The sequence below is a fragment of the Giraffa tippelskirchi genome, chromosome 2, assembly GCF_054371585.1.
Source record: "Giraffa tippelskirchi isolate mGirTip1 chromosome 2, T2T-mGirTip1v1.2.pri, whole genome shotgun sequence".
Lineage (NCBI taxonomy): Eukaryota > Metazoa > Chordata > Mammalia > Artiodactyla > Giraffidae > Giraffa > Giraffa tippelskirchi.
In genome coordinates this window covers 233,747,890-233,770,367 of record NC_137276.1, presented here as the reverse complement: position 1 = coordinate 233,770,367, position 22,478 = coordinate 233,747,890, and the positions used below count along the sequence as shown (strand labels likewise).

The window sequence follows — 22,478 nt, the reverse complement described above, 5'->3', positions numbered from 1 at the left end:
TGACGTAGTATTCCTCTAACGTGCTGCAGGATTCAGTTTGCTATATATATTTAGTTGATGATACTTGTGTCTGTGTTGATAAGCGGTATTAATATGTAGTTTTCTTGTAATATCTTTGCCTGTTTTGGGTATCAGGATAATAACATATTGGCTTCATAAATTGGAAAGCATTCCCTCCTCTTCTGCTTACTAGATGATGTTCAAATTTGTATCATTTCTTCCTTAAATGTTTAGTAGACTTTGCCATTGAAACTGTCTGAGTTTCAAGTTTTCTTTCTTAGAATGTGTTTTTACCTATGAATTCAACTTTTTAAAATAAATGTAGGACTATTTGGGTTACTGTTTTTTTTGTTTGTTTGTTTCCCTATGAGTAGTTTGTATGTCTCTTAGGAAGTGGTTCTTTCATCCAGATTGTGGGATTTTTTTTTTATGTTTATTTATTTATTATTGGCTGTACTACTTGTCTGTTGCTGTATGGGCTTTTCTCTACTTGGGGAGCGCCCCCTGGCAGCCCATGGGCTTCTCGTTGCTGTGGCTTCTCTTACCGTGGAGCACGGGCTCTCTGCGCGTGGCTTCAGCGTCGTGGCTCTCAGGCTTTAGAGTGCAGGTCAGCAGCTGTGGCCCACGAGTTTCCTTGCTCTGTGACATGTGGGTTCTTCCTCCCCACTGAGGGATCAAACCCTTGTCTCCTGCATTGGCAGGTGTATTCTTTACCAGTGAGCCACCAAGGAAGCTCCCAAATTGTGGGGGTTTTGTGCGTAAAATTTTTCATAGTATTCCCTTAATCTTTTTAATGTCTTAAGGTACTGATAATCCCCTCTTTGACTCCTGATGCAAGGCTTCTGTCTTCTTTTGTAATTCTTGTTAGAGGATTATCAGTTTTAATGATTTTTTTTTTCAAAGAAGCAGCTTTCAGTTCAGTTCAGTCGCTCAGTCGTGTCCGACTCTTTGCGACCCCATGAATCGCAGCATGCCAGGCCTCCCTGTACATCACCAACTCCCAGAGTTTACCCAGACCCATGTCCATTGAGTTGGTGATGCCATCCAGCCATCTAATCCTCTGTCGTCCCCTTCTCCTCCTGCCCCCAATCCTTTCCAGCATTAGGGTCTTTTCCAATGAGTCAACTCTTTGCATGAGGTGGCCAAAGTATTGGAGTTTCAGCTTCAACATCAGACCTTCCAATGAACACCCACGACTGATCTCCTTTAGGTTGGACTGGTTGGATCTCCTTGCAGTCCAAGGGACTCTCAAGAGTCTTCTCCAACACCACAGTTCAAAAGCATCCATTCTTCAATGCTCAGCCTTCTTCACCGTCCAACTCTCACATCCATACATGACTACTGGAAAAACCATAGCCTTGACTAGACAGACCTTTGTTGGCAAAGTAATGTCTCTGCTTTTAAATATGCTATCTAGGTTGGTCATAACCTTCCTTCCAAGGAGTAAGCGTCTTTTAATTTCATGGCTGCAGTCACCATCTGCAGTGATTTTGGAGCCCCCCAAAATAAAGTCTGACACTGTTTCCACTGTTTCCCCATCTATTTCCCATGAAGTGATGGGACCAGATGCCGTGATCTTAGTTTTCTGAACGTTGAGCTTTAAGCCAACTTTTTCACTCTCCTCTTTCACTTTCATCAAGAGGCTCTTTAGTTCTTCTTCACTTTCTGCCATAAGGGTGGTGTCATCTGCATATCTGAGGTTATTGATATTTCTCCCGGCAATCTTGATTCCAGCTTGTGTTTCTTCCAGCCCAACGTTTCTCATGATGTACTCTGCATATAAGTTAAATAAGCAGGGTGACAATATACAGCCTTGATGTACTCCTTTTCCTATTTGGAAGCAGTCTGTTGTTCCATGTCCAGTTCTAACTGTTGCTTCCTGACCTGCATACAGGTTTCTCAAGAGGCAGGTCAGGTGGTCTGGTATTCCCATCTCTTTCAGAATTTTCCCCAGTTTATTGTGATCCACACAGTCAAAGGCTTTGGCATAGTCAATAAAGCAGAAATAGATGTTTTTCTGGAACTCTCTTGCTTTTAGGATTCATTAATTTTCTCTATTTTTCTGTTTGTACCTTCATTAATTTCTATTTTTCATCATTTCTATTCTTCAGCTTGCTTTGTGGTTGTTTTATTCTTTTTCTAGTTTAACTGTAACAGGTTATTACAAAATCTTGAGTATAGTGTTCTATGCTATATAGTAGGTCCTTGTTAGTTATGTATTTTATGTAAAGTAATGTGTACCTGTTCATCCTAAACTCCTAATTTGTCCTGTCCTGCCTTTACCCTTTTGGTAACCATAAGGTTGTGAGAACTTCTTTTGTGCTAGAAACATTTCATATTTAAAGTGTCCTCTGAATACTGCTGTAATTTCCATATCATAATTTGGGTATATTTTCATTTTCATTCAATTCAAAATACTTTCTAATGTCCTTTGAGATTTCCTCTTTACATGGGATATTTAGAATTAGTTTTCTTCTTTTATTCAATATGCTTTACTATTAAAGAATATACTTTGATTTGCAAATACTTGGGGAGTATCCAAGTGTCCTTCTCTTACTGATTTCTTGTTTAGTTCTGTCATGGCCAGAGTACATCCTTTGTATGATTTCATTTTATTTTATTGTGTTAAGTTCCGGTTTTTGGCCCAGAATATGGTCTACATTGCTGAAGGTGTTAAGTGCAGTTAAAAATAATGTATATTCTTTTGTCCTTAGGTACAGTGTTCTGTAACATTCTGTAAATACTGGGTTTAAATGATTAGTAGTATTGTTTAAGTCATCTGTATCTTTGCTAGTTTTTGTATTTACTTGTTCTTTTTGGTGCTTGTTCTTTTTGATACTGGAAGAGACATGCTAAAGTTTTTTATAATTGTGGATTATCTGTCTTTCCCTTCCTTATAAAATCAGCTTTTGCTTCCATGTACTTTGAAGCTGTTACAAGGTGTAAATACATTAATGTTGTCAGTAGTGTTTGGTTTGGTTTTTCACGAATGGACCCTGTCGTGTTCAGGTCATCGCATTTAATGTATTTATTGATAGGGCTGGATGCTGGGGTGTTGTCCGTCCCTTTTAATTTTTGCTCCTTTGTTCCCTCTTTCCTTCTTTTGGATTATTTGGATATACTATTTTTGCCAACCTAATGGCACTTTGACCATATCTTTATTATTTTCTTAGTAGTTGTTCTAGGGATTGTAACATAAATATATATCTTTTCACAGTCAATTTTACCACTTCAAGTTGAAAAAAAATCCCAAAGTCCTTACTCTCCACTCTCTGTGTTAGATTTGCCATGTAATGTATGTAGTACCCTGAATTCCTTCGCAGATAATGTTAAAAATGTTTGCTTTCAATAAATCCTGCTTCCTTCATATTTGAAGATCTGTTTCCCTCTGGTATCATTTCCTTGTAGTCTGAAAAAAACTTCCTTTAGCATTTCTTATAGACCAAGTCAGCTGGGATTTAATTTCCTTTAGTTCTCTTTTATCTGAGAATGTTTTTATTTTGCCTTCATTTCTAAAGGACGCTTTCATGTCATACAGAATTCTTGTTTGACAGGTTTTTTTGTTTTTGTTTTTGTTTTCAGTCTTCTGGCCTCCCTAGTTTCTGATAAGAAATCCACAGTGTTTGAGTATTTCTTTTATATGTAACTTGTCTTTAAAAGCAGCCTGAGAAAAACAATATTTCTTTATCATTGGGCTTAACAGTTTGATAATGGTGTGTCTCAGCATGGTTTTCTTTCCATTTATCCTATTTGTTGTTCACTAAATGTATTGAATGTATAAATTTATGTCTTTACCAAAAACTGCGAAAATTTCAACTGTTATTTCTTCAGAATTTTTTTCTTTTCTTAGTTTCTTTCTCCTTTCCTTCTAGGACTTCAGTGACACAAATGTTAATTTTTTTATATTGTCCTAAATTGATATTGTATTAAATACAGATATTTATGCTGAAAATCTGACTGAATACAAGGATAATTTCTTTAAAGGTATTGACAACTCTTGTTATGTAACTGGGGAAAGTCTTCCTTTTGGTTCAGCTGTTGAATGGAAAAAAATATTAATTATATAAATCACTTAAAGGATAACATAAAATCACTTAAAAAGTAAAATGCTGCTGCATAGACTTGACTTTAATACATTTTCATAAACCCATTTAATAAAGTCGATCATTTTGTTTCTCACACCCAAAAGAGGTTTCTGTGTGTAGTATATTTACAGAGCCACATTGATTCCTACCCACCACAAAAAGCCATGTTTGTATTTACTCACCGTGTTAGAGTTCAAGCATAGGATTTTTGAGATAAGATCAAATCTTTCTAGTGTATCTAACTAATGATTTTAACTGGTATATTTCAAATCAGGATGAAGTACCCCCCCATAGTAGCTGTGAAATCTGATTCTTACTTGATTTTTTTAGCCCTATTCTACATTAATGGTTAAGATTATATATAATACATGTAATTTGCTGGTGGAGCATATTTAGATTATCTATTAATTTAGAATATATGTTTGATTTAATAGTTAAATATCATGACCTTAGGACATACGCATATATTTGTGACTAGATTTCTTTTTCTGAAGCTGCTGCTGATATAAAATGTTATCTTGTGCTGAAGATTGATATTTATAGCTGAGTGAGGGCGTGTTTGAGTAGCCTTATTTAAAATATTTGTTCATAAATGGAGACTGTTCAAAAGAAGCTTCACCAAGAAATATGATGAATTGTTGTGTGTATCTTCCTTGTTTGAAAGTGAAAGTCGCTCAGTTGTGTCCGAGTCTTTGCCACACCATGGACTATACAGTCCGTGAACTTTTCCAGGCCAGGATGCTGGAGTGGGTGCCATTCCCTTCTCCAGGGATCTTCCCAACTGAGGGATCGAATCCAGGTCTCCCACATTGCAGTCAGATTTTTTTACCAGCTGAACCACCAGGAAAGCCCCTTCCTTGTTTACTAACATAAAAAACTGTTAATAATTTTAATAAATGTTTTAATAAATGTTAATTTAATAAATTTTAATAATGTTAATGTAACTTTCAGTTACATGTATTTTCTAGTAGGCAATGTGATATTTTGTGTTTAAATTATCTTATGATTGAGTCTCCTGTTTTGTGTGATTCTTTTTTAAGAACTGAAAATGTCTTATTCCTGGACTTTGTACTGTGAGTTTCACTTCATAATTGTAATTACCACAGATAGAGGGGTATAAAAAAGGACATTAAGGTTGTCATGATATATGGAAATTTTTTCTAAAGTGGGACCATATTTCTACAGTTATAGGATAGTAATGAGTCCTTTGTTACTGCTTTAAAAAATTATATATTTATTTACTTTTGGTTCGCTGGGTTTTCGTTGCCGTTTGGGCTTTTCTCTACGTGTGGTGCGCAGGGGCTACTCTTGGTTGTGGTGCATGGGCTTCTCACTGTGGTGGCTTCTCTGGTTGCAGAGCACAGGCGCTAAGCGTTCTCGCTTCAGTACTTGTGGCACACGGGCAAGTTGCTCCACGTCTTGTGGAGTCTTCCTGGACCGGGGGTCAAGCCCACGTACCCTGCATTGGCAGGCAGAGTCTTACCTACCGTACCACCAGGGAAGCCCACTGCTGTGACTTTTAAAATATATTATTTTCTAAAATCCTAATATGTGCAGATATTTACAGCTAAACACATGAGTATAAAGAATGCTAGCTACCACATTGGTGCTGTTAACTTATTAAACTGTAAGAAGGTAAAGAGATCCAGAATGTAATAGCAAGAGGAACCTTGGCTTCTAAGTCAGACAAACCAGATTCTATCCTGTGTGCCCTTCCAAGGTTCAGCCTCTCTGAACCCTGTTTTTCTCGTTTGTAAAATAAAGCAATTGAACTAGATGATCTCTGAGGCTGTTTTTGTCCGCAGTGGTTACAGCTCTGTAAACTATTCTATTTGCTCTGTGAATTATAATATATCACTTAAGCCTGGGTTATTTCACAGCGATTTAAGGAGTGACAAGGGGATGCTTCATCAGATTTTAGCTTATAATACAGCTAATGATTCTTTTTTCTTTCATTACATTTTTCTTTTCAGTGGGTTGTAACAAAATTTCTTTGACTTTCTTCTCTAATATGTGTCTTGCTTCTTCTGATCTTTTCCTCATACCACATTGTCTAGCAAACTCAACGTAGCAGAAACTTTGGCTTCTTACTTAGTATTCATTAATTTTCCCCCTTCTTTTGATGGTCAGACGTCTGATTTTGTGTGGGTGACAGTGATGATAAGGGACAGGACTGAGGAACCAGGGTTATTTTATTTCTAAAAGAACTGACAGTACCTATGAAAGTAGATAGATCAGCTGTAAATGTGTACAGTAATCTGTAGTCCAACCATTAAAATTTTTTTAAAGTGCAACTGGTAGGCTAAGAATATTGAGAAAATGGATTTTTATTAAATTCATGCTCAAGTAAAACCGCAAAAGGCAGGAAAAGAGTTGAAGATAAAAATAGGAATAAAGAATGAGGGAAACAAATAGAAAAGTGTAATGAATATAGTAAATATTAATCCAAGTGTATCAGTAGTCAGTGCTCTAAATGAGCCATTTGAAAGTTGCTTTTAAACTCTGGTACTAGAGAAGACTCTTGAGAGTTCCTTGGACAGCAAGGAGATCAAACCATTCAATCCTAAAGGAAATCAACCCTGATTATTTATTGAAAGGACTGATGCTGTAGCTGAAGCTCCAATACTTTGGCCACCTGATGTGAAGATCCAACTCATTGGAAAAGACCTGATGCTGGGAAGGATTGAAGGCAGGAGGAGAAGGGGACGACAGAGGATGAGATGATTGGATGCCCTCACCAATTCATCAGACATGAGTTTGAGCAAACTCTGGGAGATAGTGAAGGACAGGGAAGCCTGTCATACTGCAGTCTGTGGGGTCTCAAAGAGTTTGACATGACCAATGATTGAAGAACAGCAATATGATGTGTATAGGAAACCCACTTTAAACAGAAAGACACATACAACAAATAAAAGTAAATGGATGAAGAAAAAAAATATCATGCTAACACTAATCAAAAGAAAGCAGAAGTATGGGAATGTAAGTTGGTACAGCCAGTGTGGAAACAGCATGCTGGTACCTCAAAAAACTAAAAACAGTTACCCCATATAATCCAGCAATCCCACTTCTGGGCATATACCCAGACAGAACATCAATTCATACAGATACATGCACCCCTGTGTTCACAGCAGCACTGTTCACAGTAACCAAGACATGGACGCAGCCATGTTGTTCATCAACAGATAAATGAATCAAGAAAATGTGGCTCAAATGTGCAGTTGAATACCACTCAGCCGTAAAAAAAGAATGAAATAATGCCGTTTACAGCAGCATGGTTGGACCTAGATATGATCATACTAAGTGAAGTAAGTCAGACAAATACCGTATGATACCACTTATACATGGAATCCGAAACATGACATAAATGAGCATATCCACGAACCATAAACAGACTCACAGGCATAGAGAAACAGACTTGGGGTTGTCAAGGAGGAGAGTGGATGGAAGAGGGATAGACTGGAAGTTTGGGATTAACAGATGCAAACTACTATATATGGAATGGATAAACAACAAGGTCTTACTGTGTAGCACAGGGAACTATACTCAGTGTCCTGAGATAAACCATAATGGAAAATAATACTAAAAAGAATGTGTGTGTATATATATAATATATATGAAACCCTATATATATGTAGGGCTTTTTTGGTAGCTCAGACGGTAAAGAGTCTGCCTACAATGCAGGAAACCTGGGTTCAATTCCTGAATTAGGGAGATCCCCTGGAGAGGAAAATGGCAACCCACTTCAGTATTCTTGCCTGAAGAATCCCAAGGTCGGAGGAGCCTGGCAGGCTATAGTCCGTGGGGTCACAAAGAGTTGGACACAACCAAGTGACTAACACTTCATATATATATAATGGAAATTACTTTGATGTGCAGCAGAAATTAACAGAACATTGTAAATCACTATATTTCAATTTTTAAAAAAGGACAAAGCAGGAGTAGCCATATAAATTTCAGACACAATATACTTCAAAGCAGGGAAAGTTATCAGGGATAAAGAAGGGCCTTATATAGGGATAAAAGGGTCCATTCTTTGGGAAGACATAACAATCCTTAATATGTATGCACCTAAGAATGGAGTATCAAACTATGTGAGAGAAAAACTGATTGAACTGCAGGGGAAGATAGATGAATCCACTGTTAGAGATGGAGATTCCAACACTCCTCTATCAGAAATAGATAAAAAATGAGTAAGGACATAATCAATAGTGCCATCAAACAGCTGGATATAGATGACATCTATAGACTACTTCATCCAACAGCTTCAGAGTGTACGTTCTTCTAAGTTCACATGAAATATTTACCATGATAGAGCACATTCTAGGCCATCAAACACATTTTCTTTAACAAATTCAAAAGAATAGAAATTATGTAATGTCTGCTCTTAGAACAAAATGGAATTAAACTAGAAGTCACTAACAGAAACTTAACTGGAAAATCCCAAATACATGCAGATTAAAGCAACAAACTTCTAACTAACAGTGGGCCATGGAAGAAATCTCAAGTGCAATATAAAAGATTTTGTACTGAGAATGAAAGCACAACTTATCAAAATTTGGAGGATGTGATGAAAGCATTGCTTTTTCTGGAAACTTACACCATTGAATGTACATATTAGAAGAGAAGGTTAGTAATCTAAGCTTTTAGGAAACTAGGAAAGGAAGAACAAGTTAAATCCAAAAAAGCAGAAGAAATAGAATTAGAGCAAAAGTCAGTTAAGTTGATTTTTCTCTATTGATTTTCTGTTTTCAGTGAAACCAAAAGCTAGTTCTTTAAAAAGACTGACAAAATAGATAAGCCTCCACCAGCTAAGAAAAAAGGAGAGGAGGCACAGATTACTAATATCAGAAATGAAAGAAGGGCTGTTGCTGTGGGGTCTGTGGACCTGAAAAGGATTATAAAGGAGTGGCGCAAACAAATCCATGCCCCGAAATTGGACAACCTAGATGAAGTAGACAATTCCTTTAAAAAATTCTTTTGCTGAGACTCTCACAAGAAACAGACAGTCCAAATAGGCTGTATCTATTAAGAAATTGAGTCAACAATTAATAACCTTCTAAAACAGCACCAGGCCCAGACAGATGCACTGATGAATTCTACCAAACACTCAAGAAATTATACCAGTTCTCTACAATCTCTTTCAAAGGCTGAAAGCAGAGGGAATGTTTTCTAACTCATTCTTTGAGGCCAGCATTACCCTAATATGAAAACGAGACAAAAACAATATAAGAAAAGAAAACCACAGACCAGTATCTCTCATGAACATAGATGTGACAGTTTCTCAGCAAAGTGTTAACGAATCAGATACAACGATATGTAAGAAGAATTCTACAACATGGTCAATTGGGATTTATGCCAGCTATGCAAGTCTGGTTCAACCTTTGAAAGTTAATTCATGTAAACTCTCATATCAACAGGCTAAAAAGGAAAATCGCAAAATCATAGCTGTAGTGCAGAAAATCCTGACATCCTGGAATGTGAAGTCAAGTGGGCCTTAGAAAGCATCACTACGAACAAAGCTAGTGGAGGTGATGGAATTCCAGTTGAGCTATTTCAAATCCTCAAAGGTGATGCTGTGAAAGTGCTGCACTCGATATGCCAGCAAATTTGGAAAACTCAGCAGTGGCCACAGGACTGGAAAAGGTCCGTTTTTGTTCCTATCCCAAAGAAAGGCAATGCCAAAGAATGCTCAAACTACCGCACAATTACACTCATCTCACATGCTAGTAAAGTAATGCTCAAAATTCTCCAAGCCAGGCTTCAGCAATATGTGAACTGTGAAATTCCAGATATTCAAGCTGTTTTTAGAAAAGGCAGAGGAACCAAAGATCAAATTGCCAATATCCGCTGGATCATCGAAAAAGCAAGAGAGTTCCAGAGAAACATCTATTTCTGCTTTATTGACTATGCCAAAGCCTTTGACTGTGTGGATCACAATAAACTGTGGAAAATTCTGAAAGAGATGGGAACACCAGACCATCTGACCTGTCTCTTGAGAAACCTGTATACAGGTCAGGAAGCAACAGTTAGAACTGGACATGGAACAACAGACTGGTTCCAAATAGGAAAAGGAGTACGTCAAGGCTGTATATTGTCACCCTGCTTATTTAACTTATATGCAGAGTACATCATGAGAAATGCTGGGCTGGAAGAAACACAAGCTGGAATCAAGATTGCCGGGAGAAATATCAATAACCTCAGATATGCGGATGACACCACCCTTAAGGCAGAAAGTGAAGAAGAACTAAAGAGCCTCTTGATGAAGGTGAAAGAGGAGAGTGAAAAAGTTGGCTTAAAGCTCAACATTCAGAAAACTAAGATCATGGCATCTGGTCCCATCACTTCATGGGAAATAGATGGGGAAACAGTGGAAACAGTGTCAGACTTTATTTTGGGGGGCTCCAGAATCACTGCAGATGGTGATTGCAGCCATGAAATTAAAAGACGCTTACTCCTTGGAAGGAAGGTTATGGCCAACCTAGATAGCATATTTAAAAGCAGAGACATTACTTTGCCAACAAAAGTCCGTCTGGTCAAGGCTATGATTTTTCCAGTGGTCATGTATGGATGTGAGAGTTGGACGGTGAAGAAAGCTGAGCGCCGCAGAATTGATGCTTCTGAGCTGTGGTGTTGGAGAAGACTCTTGAGAGTCCCTTGGACTGCAAGGAGATCCAATCAATCCATCCTAAAAGAGATCAATCCTGGGTGTTCATTGGAAGGTCTGATGTTGAAGCTGAAACTCCAATACTTTGGCCACCTCATGCAAAGGGTTGACTCATTGGAAAAGACCCTAATGCTGGGTAGGATTGGGGGCAGGAGGAGAAGGGGACGACAGAGGATGAGATGGTTGGATGGCATCACCAACTCGATGAACATGGGTTTGGGTACACTCCAGGAGTTTATGATGGACAGAGAGGCCTGACGTGCTGCAATCCATGGGGTCACAAAGAGTTGGACATGACTGAACGACTGAACTGAACTGAGTGCAGAAAAAGTGTCTGACAAAATCCAACACCTTTGTGATAAAGTCTCTCCTTAAGCTTGGGAATAATGGAGGAATTACCTCAACTTGATAAAAAATGTCGACAAAAAAATCTACAGCTAATGGTGGGAAACTCAAACCTTTCCCACTAAGATTGGGTGTAAAACAAGAGTGTTCCCTTTTACAACTTCTTTTCAACATCATCATGAAAGCTCTAGCTAATGTGGAAATAACAAGGGAAAGGAAATAAATGGTATACAAATTGAGAAGGAAGATGTAAAACTTGAAAGCAACCAAGTGAGCTGGTTGAAGCACAGACTGAAATCAAAATTGCAAGAGAAATATCAGTAACTTCAGCTCTGCAGATGACACTACCCTTTTGGCAGAAAGTGAAGGGAACTAAAGAGCCTCTTGATGAGGGTGAGAGGAGAGTGAAAAGGCTGGCTTAAAACTCAGCATTCAAAAATCAAGATCAAGGCATACAGTCCCATCACTTCAGGGCAAATAGACGGGGAAATAATGGAAACAGTGACAGGCTTTATTTTCTTGGGCTCCAAAATCACTGCCGACAGTGACTGCAGTCATGAAATTAAAAGACGCTTGCTCCTTGGAAAAAAAGCTGTGACAAACTTAGCGTATTAGGAAGCAAAGACACTACTTTGCCGACAAAGGTCCATATAGTCAAAGCTATGGGTTTTCCAGTAGTGATGTACAGATGTGAGAGTTGGACCATAAAGAAAGCTGAAGGCCGAAGAATTGATGCTTTTAAACTGTGCTGCTGGAGAGGACTCTTCAGAGTCCCTTGGACAACAAGGAGATCAAACCAGTCAATCCTAAAGGAAATCAGTCCTGAATATTCATTGGAAGGACTGGTGCTGAAGCTGAAACTCCAATACTTTGGCCACCTGATGTGAAGAGCCAAATCATTGTACAAGACCCTGATGCTGGGAAGGATTGAAGGCAGGAGGAGAAGGGGCGACAGAGGACGAGATGGTTAGATGGCATCACCAACCCAATGGACGTGAGTTTGAGCAAACTCTGGGAGGTGGTAAAGGACAGGGAATCCTGGCATGCTGCAGTCCACGGAATCGCAGAGTCGGACACCACTCAGCAACTGAACAACAACGACAACAAAGATGTCCTTCAATAGGTAAATGGATAAATAATAGATTATTATTCAGCACTGAAATGAGCTATCAAGCCATGAAAAGACATGAGGAAACCTTAAATGCATACTATACTTAGTGGACGAAACCAGTCTGAAAGGCTACATACTGTATGATTCCAACTGTATGACTTTGGAAAAGTTAAAACTGTGGAGACAGTATGAACATGAGGGGTTGGTAGGGGGTGGGAATGAATAGGCAGGGCACTTGGGATTTCTAGGGCAGTGAAAATGCTCTGATACCATAATGATAGATACGTAAGTGTCATTAAACATTTGTCCAAACCCATAGAATTTACAGCATCAAGAGTGAACCCTAAGGTTCTCACTTTGGGTGATTGTCATGTATTGATGTGTTTAAAACCTAAAACTGCTTTTGAAATTTCATTAAGTAATTAATTACAGTATAGACACACAAGGAGTAGATGACTTCTGCTACTGGATGGTTGCTGGATGTTGTCTGGGGTGAACTAGCTTGAGATGAGCCTTTACACTGTGGTTGGAACATAGAGTTGTGGTTGCCAGCAAAGGGGACAGGTAGGATTTCTGAGAGAGACCTCATTGATGTCATTGAGCTGCCGAGTCAACCAGTGTTGTCCCTACCCTTCTGAGAGGAGATCTTTTTATTTTAAAACCATTTTTAATTGGTGTTTTTCTGTACTTGAAAAATAAGAGGATACAATTAAAGAACTGTAAACATTTTCTGTCCTAAAAGATGGTGCTATATTCAAAATCTCATTAATAACATATTAAACCAAGAGAATAACTTTTGCCCTCTTCTTTGCCTTCTTTTCCCCCTTTGCCAGCTTCCCTAGAATATTTTTATAACTGTGACCTTTCACAGGGATGATTGAGGGTCAGGTAAAATCTTGTCTCTGTTATCCAGAATGATTGTTACTGTCAAAAGCTAAACATTTCAAGTTCCTTTAGGTTTTGAATTATGCTGCTCATTGACTTTAATTTTTATCTGTCTTATGAGATTTGCATGTGAGTTTGGTAAATGCAAGACAGCAGGTATTTATTGAGCATCCATTTTATTGCTCTGAAGTTTTTAAAGTTTGGCTTGCATTTGTTGTACTGAGATTAGGATTTGTAAAGCATCTGTTGCTGTATTTAAGGTACATTATTTGAGATGAATTGTTTTTGGTTTTGTGTTTTAGTTTAACCAGCACAACTAGGTCATTAAATTATTTTTAATATAGCTGACTTACTAAGTAGTCATTGGTGAACTGTTGGGTATACATTTTCTTGTTAAGTGTTTTCGGAAGTGTGGGAGTATAGACGTTCATACCTAGGTACCATCCCTGGTACTTAAATGTAGTTGATCCTTGAGCAGCATGGGAATAAAGGGCACCCACCCCTACCCTGCACCCAGCAGGTGCAGCTGAAAGTTCATGTATGATTTTTGACTTACCTAAACCTTAATGCTAATAGCTTACTGTTGACTAGATGCCTTACCAATAACATCAACAGTTGATTAACACAGATAAGGTATGTTATTTGTATTAAATGGGCTTCCCAGGTGGCTCAGTTGTAAAGAATCCACCTATTAATGCAGAGACTCGAGATGTGGGTTTGATTCCTGGGTCAGGAAGATCCCCTGGAGAAGGAGATGGCAACCCATTCTACTATTCTTGCCTGGAAAATCCCATGGACAGAGGAGCCAGGTGGGCTACTGAAAGTAGGGGTCGTGAAGAGTCAGACACGACTGACCATACACGCACTATATTCTTAGAGTAAACTAGAAAAAAGGAATGTTATTAAGAAAATTAAGAGAAAATATATTTACAATACTTGACTGTATTTATTAGTACTATAAGTTTACATCATCTGTTTATAAGATGAATCATCTCTCTCACCACCCCCATCAATATTGTCTTACAATGATACAAATCACTAGATGTTATATGTATTGCTAACACTGGACATCAAAAAAGAAAATATGAAAAAGAAACTCATGTTTATTTACAAGTACAACAATTCATGCAGTGATATTGAAGCAGCAACAATATGATTGCTCTGTGGTAGCCTGATGTAATCAGTTATTTCTCAGAAGCCTAGCCTGTACAAAAACCACTTAACTTGTGTTATTGATAGGCTGGTAACACAGTTTCTCCAATTGCAAGATGGGGGGGGGGGGAAGGAGGGGATACCATATAGTAATATAATCCTTTGAAAGCAAAGTTATAAAACAGTAAGAAAACTAACATTAAATGTATTAAATATCACTCACTTTATGCCTAAGTAAGGATAGACTAGTATCTACATGTATTTTAAGCCTTCATGATACCTAACTTTTTCTTAGTTTTTTCAGTATATGTAGACTACGTAGTTCACTTGTAAGTTTTCCAAATTGTCATAGATCTCCAGAATTTTTCCTAATATATTTATTGAAAAAAACTGGCTTATATATGGACCCATGCAGTTCAAACCCATGCTGTCCAAGGGTCAAATGTATATGCAATCCTGTATTTCTGGCTAGCACTCTTTTCTAAAAAAATGAAAGGAGAAATAGCCTGCCCAATTATTCCTTAGCCATTCCTTTTCCTTCCTGTGTGAATATAGAAAGAGGATATTAGAGGGATATCGTTTATAGGCTGATAGTTCTGCTCTGTGCATAGAAGGAATAAGTGAGATTTCACTGTCCCCAAGTGTGGGGGAGTTCAGTCTCCAGCCCAAAGAGCTAAGCAGTGTATTTGTAGCAGTTTTGCTTTTTTCATATTTCCCAGGAGAAGCCGCAGCTTGCCAAACTTTGATAAATACTTTTAATTGGTCCGTTGTTAACAGTGTTTTGGTGAAGAGCCTGGGTTTAAAAGCAGTTTTCTCATCTCTTAAGAATAATGCATGCTAAACCATGCAATCATTTTGCAAAGTAAAGCAGATATGTGAAATGCCTTATGCAGTGCCTGCCACAAAATAAAGATCCGTGGGTTGCACTCCTTTTCTGAGAAGCTTGTCGTTCCACATGGTTACTGCACTCTGTTGGTATACAGGTAAGCAACCTACCAAAGTGGAGTCTATCAGAATACTGTTCTGAGGTTTAAAATTAAAGACTTCTCTTGGGGCTGCTGAATTTTTAAAAGTAAATCCCAGGATCTCTATTGGTTTTGTTTCCTAATGTGAGGGAAAGTGTTGTTGGTGAAGGCAAAGAAAAGAAGCTGATGCTGAGAAAACAGAAAAAGACAAGAGTCCTGAATGTTGGGTGTTCCCCTGGGGCCTTGCCGCATGCCTTCCTTACCCAAAGCGTAGTTGTTTGGTGCTCAGCTCCATGAGGTATTTCAGCATTCTTCTGATAGATTCATTTTAGCTAAACAGATTCAATTTAGCTTTCTTTCCCTTGCACCAGGTAATACCATCTAAGGTATGTGTTCAATAAATAGTAGCTCTTAAGAAGTGAGAGAAACATACTTTTTACTTAAAGTTACATCCTTCTGCTAAATGCAGATGATGTTTCATGTTGTAATCTGAAACTTAAAGGTTCCACAGAGGTTCTCAAAGTACTCCTTGGAAAAGAATCGTAACAAACATTATAGAACTAGTTTTTAACTCATTTTTATAGTTGTGTGTTCCCAGAGATCTGGGTAGTTGTCTGTCAGAGGCTCTTCTACAATGCACTGTGTTCTAGGACCCCAAAAATCAATATACACGTCTCTTACAAGCTGCATTACATTAGTGTATCATTGATTCATGGTGAATTTTCTTCATTAACATTTTAATTTGTTTAAACCTCTCTAGTGCCTGTGTGGTATGTAACTTTGAGCCAGGTGCTGTGTGGGTATAAAATTAGATAGTTTGCTTCCTCCAGATACTTATTACCTAATTATGAAACCATGACATAAACCAGAGTTTAGCAATAACAAGAATGACACCTGAATAGTACAAATGATAATGTCGTAATAGAAGCATGGGATAGAGCGATCTCAATGAATTGACATGGTCCTGAAGACTGTGACAGCGATGAAATTTGAACTGGGCCATAAAGAGTAGAAAGGATTTGGGCAGAGAAAATGCATTCTTGGTAAAGGAAACAGAGGTGAAAGATGAAAATGTGCCACTATTCATTCTATTAGTAGCAATTAACTGGTTTCAATAGACAGCGTATTAAAAAGCAGAGACATTACTTTGCTGACAAAGGTCGGTATAGTCAAAGTTGTGATTTTTCCAGTAGTCACATACAGATGTGAGAATTGGACCATGAAGAAGGCTGAGTGCTAAAGAATTGATGCTTTTGAACTGTAGTGCTAGAGAAAACTCTTTGAGAGTCCCCTGGACTGCAAAGACATCAAACCAGTCAATCCTGAAGGAAATCAACCCTGAATATTCATTGGAAGGACTGATGCTGAAGCTCCACCTGATGCAAAGAGCCTACTCATAGGACAAGACCCTGGTGCTGGGAAAGATTGAAGGTGGGAGAAGGGGACAACAGAAGATAAGATGGTTGGATGGCATCACCGACTCAATGGATGTGAGCCAACTCCAGGAGATGGTGAAGGATGGAAACCTGGCGTGCTGTAGTCCATGGGGTCGCAGAGAGTTGGAGATGACTGAGCGACTGAACGACAGCTGGCTTCAGCGGTAGGTTAGTGCTTTCAAACATCAGTTAAGGAGAGAGAGTGGAGATGATTGGTGCCACTAAAGGTGACTGAGCTTATGATTTAGTGAATGTGAAATTGCCTTCCAACTTTGATCTGCTGCTGCTGCTGCTGCTAAGTCACTTTAGTCATGTCCGACTCTGTGCGACCCCATAGATGGGAGCCCACCAGGCTCCTCTGTCCATGGGATTCTCCAGGCAAGAACACTGGAGTGGGTTGCCATTTCCTTCTCCAGTGCATGAAAGTGAAAAGTGGAAGTGAAGTCACTCAGTCATGTCCAACTCTTAGCGACCCCATGGACTGCAGCCTACCAGGCTCCTCCATCCATGGGATTTTCCAGGCAAGAATATTGGAGTGGGGTGCCATTGCCTTCTCCGCAACTTTGATCTGCTGGCACGTAAAAATAAAAACTAAAAACGCAGTCTGAGGATTTTTCCAGATGGTTCTTGAGTGTACAGAGTGTCACTTCCATACTGAAGAAAACCAGGGTTCTCTTATTTGAAGCATCTCAGACATCCACCAACCCCCTAGAGAACTGTATCCCCAAGGCAGAGGGTAGCCACAGTGCTTCTCTGAGTGCAGGGTCTTGAGGACAACCAGCCATCATAACTTACTTTATGAAGAGGTGAAGACAAAGAGTAGATTTGACTCGTTCCTAGGTAATTCCAGCTGAGTTATGTGGACCAGAGGCTGAGCCTTGAAAGATGATACCCAGATATTCAACAGGAAAGTTTCAGTCTGATAGTAGTAGAAATAAAAGAAAAGTAAAAATGATAAGTGGCAACTAAGAAAGTGACCATCAGAGGAAAGTAAATGGAAAATAGAGAAAACTACTCAGAAAATTATGGTAAGAAGTTGACAAGAAAAAGTGAAGTCAGGCCACAGGTTTTGAGGGAGAGTGATTAGTTTTAAACAAACAATGGTTCAATATAGAGTGGAGCCTTATAGAGTCTGTATAGTAAATTGAGATTCTCAGGTGGCGCTAGTGGTAAAGAACCTGCCTATCAATGCAGGAGACGTAAGAGATGCAGGTTTGATCCCTGGGTTGGGAAGATCCCCTGGAGAAAGGCATGGCCACCCACTCCAGTATTCTTGCCTGGGAAATGCTGTGGACAGAGGAGCCTCGTGGGCTAGGGTCCATTGGGTCGAATAAGTTAACAGCATGCACCCTGGAGCCCAGCTGCCGGTGCTTCTGTCCTGATGCTGCCAATTCCAGATGAGTAAATTCCTTAAACTTTTCTGTTACTCGATTTCCTATTCTGTATTCATTTCATTTTCTTCACCTGTTGAGGTGAAGTGCTTAGAGCAGTCCTGGCATGAAAAGCAAGCTCTGTGGTGTGAGTGTTCCTGCTCTTCCCGGTCACAGCTAATATACATGAAGGCTTCAGCACCGGGAGCAGGGCAGAATTGCGGATGTGAGTCACTGCTGTGGAGGACGTAGTTGAGTCCGTATCAATAGGTGAATTCTTAGACTCTATTTCTCCTTATACAGATGTTCTGTCTCTCAGTTTATCATTTCTGTCTTTCACTTTCCTATTTTTATACAGTTCATGGGGTCTCAAAGAGTTGGATATGACTGAGTACTCACACAAACATTTCCTCCTATTCCAACCAGGTCCCAAACTCTGCTTTAAGTTAAAACTTCCACAGAAAATGTTGAGACTGTAGAGGTGCAGTTTGAGTTCCCTGGTTTGACATAAGTCACTCCCTAGTGGATCTCACCCTTTTCATGGCCTGTACTTGGATGCACCGTGGATTCCCTTCTTTCTCACAAGTTGTTTAACCTTGCTTGCCTGTGTTTTGGTGAGCATTTCAGAGTTCACCATAATATAGCATAAAAAGTAAAGTATAATTCAGGATGTTTCTGAACCGTTTTTAAAAACCTTATTTTGGAGAAATTATATATGGACACTGCAGAATTTTAAAAAATGGTACAGAGAGGGTTTTGTGTTTCCATGTACCAGATTCCTCCTTTGATGACCTATTACTTACAGTGCATTATCAGAAGCAGGAAGTTCAGGTTTTTTTTTTTGGCTGCACTACAGCATGTGGGATCTCAGTTCCCCAACCAAGGATCGAACCCGTGCCCCCTGCATTGGAAGCACGGAGTCTTAACCACTGGACCACCAGGGAAACCCGCAAAGCAGGAAGCTGATACTGGCACAATACAACTAAATTAGACAACACACCTTTCTTGGGTTTCACCAGGTTTTGCATGCACTCATTTGAGGGAGCAGGAGTGGAGTAGTAGTAATGTCGTCGTATATAATTCTGGGACATTTTGTCACATGGGTAGATTTGTATAACCACCAACAGGTTCAAGACGGAGAACCGTTGTACCACCACAAAGGAGCGTCCTCATTTTTCAGTCACTGGTGTGTAGTGCGCCAGCACAGTATTTGCCTGTGGGGCTCCCCTGGTGGCTGAGACACTAGACTCTGCCTGCAATGCGGGAGACCTGGATTCGATCCCTGGGTCAGGAAGATCCCCTGAAGGAGGGAATGGCAACTCCAGTATTCTTGCCTGGGAAATCCCATGGGCAGAGGAGCTTGGCGGGCTACAGTTCATGGGGCTACAAAGAGGCACACAACTGAGCAACTAACACCATCAGCTCAAAGTGGTTAGCAGTCACTAGTCTCCATTAATATGTGTCCTTGTTTCATCTTCAGGATAATCACTTATAAGAGCTAAAGCTATTTTTTGTTTTGCTTTTATTGGGGAGGGTAAATAATTTTTGTAGTCCTGATCATATGCACAAAATATCTTCTCAGAGCACCACATGGGAACTACAAGAAAAATGTGTTTACTTCAGCAGATATAATCAAAAAGCCTTGTGATCAAATGAGTTAAATTTTTTATTTGAGTCTGTTTTGTGTATTTAATAATTCTAGTTAAGTTTGTTTGAAATACAACATGGAGGTATGGTTTCTTTAAAAACTGATTATGTAAGAAACATTTTTTTAATGGGCACTTAGACTTGTAAAAATGCCTGGTATGCGAAGTTATTGAAATGCTTTTCAGCTGATTGAAATGTTATTTTTAATTTTTAATTTTACTTTTTGAAACATGTACGTGGTAGTAACTCCACACAGTACCAAAGGCCACAGATGGGAGGAAGAACCCTCACCCTTCAGACTCCAGTGTGTCAGTGTGCTTAAATATACAAGATATCCTTGAGTATCCTTAAAGGATGCTTTGTGCATATTCAAGTCTAGGAAGGTCTAGGAGTGTGTATAACCTTTAACACAATTGTTGCTAGGCTGCATTTTTCATTTAACACTTTGCTGTAGAGATGTTCCATTGATAAGGAGCATTGGGGTCTGCTTGTTATTTTAAATTGAAAGCATAGTGTGATATTATGGTTTATAATAGGAAATATATATGTTTAGTCTTATTCTCTATTTCTTGCATAGAAAAAACCTTGACATTTCCTAGGAGGAAAGCCATGGTGCCTTCTGTTAATGAGATGACTTTTGGAAAGGCTCTAAGTGTGGGATCCTTGCCTTTGGAGCCAACCACGCGATTAGAACTTTTACTCTCACCCTCTGATCTCTGAGGAGAGAAGGGCTGGAAATTGAGTCCAGTTACCAGCAGTCAGTGATTTAATCAAACATACCTATGTAGTGGGAGCTCATAAAAACCCAAAAGGTGAGGGATTCAGAGCGTTTCCAGGCTGCTGAACCAGAAATGCTTACACGTGCCAGGCCCCAGACTCTGAGGACGGAAGCACCTTTGTTTTAGGATCTTGTCCTGTGTTTCTCTTCATCTGACTGTTTTAATTCATGTCCTCCAGTATCTTGTGTAATAAACTGGTAATCTAGTTAGTAAACTGCTTTTCTAAGTCCTGTTAGCTGCTCTAGCAATTAGTCACACCCAAGGAGGTCAGGGGAACCCGGATTTGTAGCCAGTCAGTGGTCTGATAACAACCTGAACTTGCTGTTGACCTCTGTGCTGGGGTGGGGAGCCCCTCTTGTAGGACTTAACCTGTGGCACCTGATGGTATCCCCTGGCAGGTAGTGTCAGAATTGTGTTGAGTTGTAGGACAGCTAGCTGGCATTGGAGCGTTGTGTGGATATGTGGGGAAAACCCCCTACACTTTGGAATTGGACATAGTATTTCATTCCATGGATATACAGCTCCAAGATTCTCATCTAAAAATGTTCATAACTGGTAGTTGATAAGCTAATCAAAGTCTGACAGAAGGAAGCATTTTAAATGATCTTTAATCATATTACTGTAATAATGTGTAATATTCCAGCCGGTTTTTAAAAAATTGGGGTAATCCTTTTGGTTGACAATGTGGAGCCCACTAACAGGAGTTGAGTGTTACTTTCCTTGCGTAGACCATTGCCCCAGGGTGTTCACTCTAATTCCCGTTTTGGGTTTCTTAAGGTGATGTAAGAATTTAGATACCCAAGAACCAAGCTCTGCATATGTTAACTGCCTTAGTGTGTCAGTTGTCTTGGCTGCACCCAGTTCAACAGTACTTTTTTGGTAGCTTGCCTGTATTGAGTCTTTATATAGTATTTAACCTAGTGATCATACAAACAATTTGCTTTTTCTTCACTCCTGTTTCATCAGGTTAAGTACTGTTTAAATAAATTGCATGTATGATTGCAGGTACAGTTGGCACAAGCAGTCGTGTTAGCAAACCTGTCTTACCCTTGGTAAACACACCCATGGATAGGCAGGAGCGTGTGGGGTCTTGGTTGTGGTAGTCTAATACTCAGAACACATGCTGTGCCAAAGTCACCGTTAGTTTTACTCAGGATTAGTGGGAGTCAGTTAAATGAAGGTTGGTTAAGAACTGCTTGTGTTTCATAATTTTTTAATAACCATTTCCTTGTTGATGGGCATTTAAATTGTTTTCAGCATTTTGATTCCAACTATGGTCAATAAATATACTTAAAGTTTCTCTCACACATAGCAATATCTTTATCTAAAAAAAATCGTTGAAGTGAAATTCAGTGTGTGTAAGAGAATAGTCATTTTTTCATTCTAATAAATTTTTTTAAAAGGAATGTAAGTGTTTTATTGTATCATTTTCAGTATTTAATTGCAGCTAAATATAATAGGTAAAATTTTTTCTTTTAGAATTAATCAATTTGTTCCTTAGTTTTTCCTCTGTACAGATAAAAGGGAAAAAATGTTCATAGTCATAAAATACATTAATAGGATTCAAGGCATTGAGTCATAGAATTCCAGACATCTCTCACACATAAATGTGAGTGTGTGTGTGTGCGCTGTGAGTCCTGTGTGTGTGGTTTATACTGTGGAGGAGATGTTTTCCTCAGTTTGAGGGGGTTTAATCATATTTAAATACCATAGGGTAGAGAAGGAAATGGCGGCCCACTCCAGTATTCTTGCCTGGAGAATCCCCATGGACAGAGGAGCCTGGCAGATTACAGTCCATGGGGTCACAAGAGTTGGACACGACTTAGCGACTAAACTACTGACCACCAAATACCATAGGGAAGTTTGATGTGTTAGTGATTAACACTGAAAAGCCTTCAGCCAAGGATCCTTTTATTAAAGTGACTAAGTTTAGGACTCAGCTTTGAATAAAGCCTTATTTTTAGTGGTTCTGTGTTAGCTTTTTCAATGACTATTTGTCTGATAATTGCTATGCAAACCATTTGTTCAATGGGGTATAT

General features: G+C 39.1%; 1 protein-coding gene and 1 long non-coding RNA gene across 15 annotated transcripts in view; one reads left to right on the top strand and one right to left on the bottom strand.

The window, feature by feature from the left end:
* ANKRD28 (ankyrin repeat domain 28) overlaps window positions 1-22,478 on the top strand; it is a 199,941-nt gene that overhangs the window by 97,506 nt on the left and 79,957 nt on the right. The window lies entirely within an intron of this gene.
* On the bottom strand, window positions 13,817-17,601 carry LOC145539358 (uncharacterized). Its single transcript, XR_014077739.1, has 2 exons — window positions 17,126-17,601; window positions 13,817-16,733 (listed from the first exon to the last, which is right to left on the bottom strand). It is a non-coding gene; the product is annotated as an uncharacterized LOC145539358 (long non-coding RNA).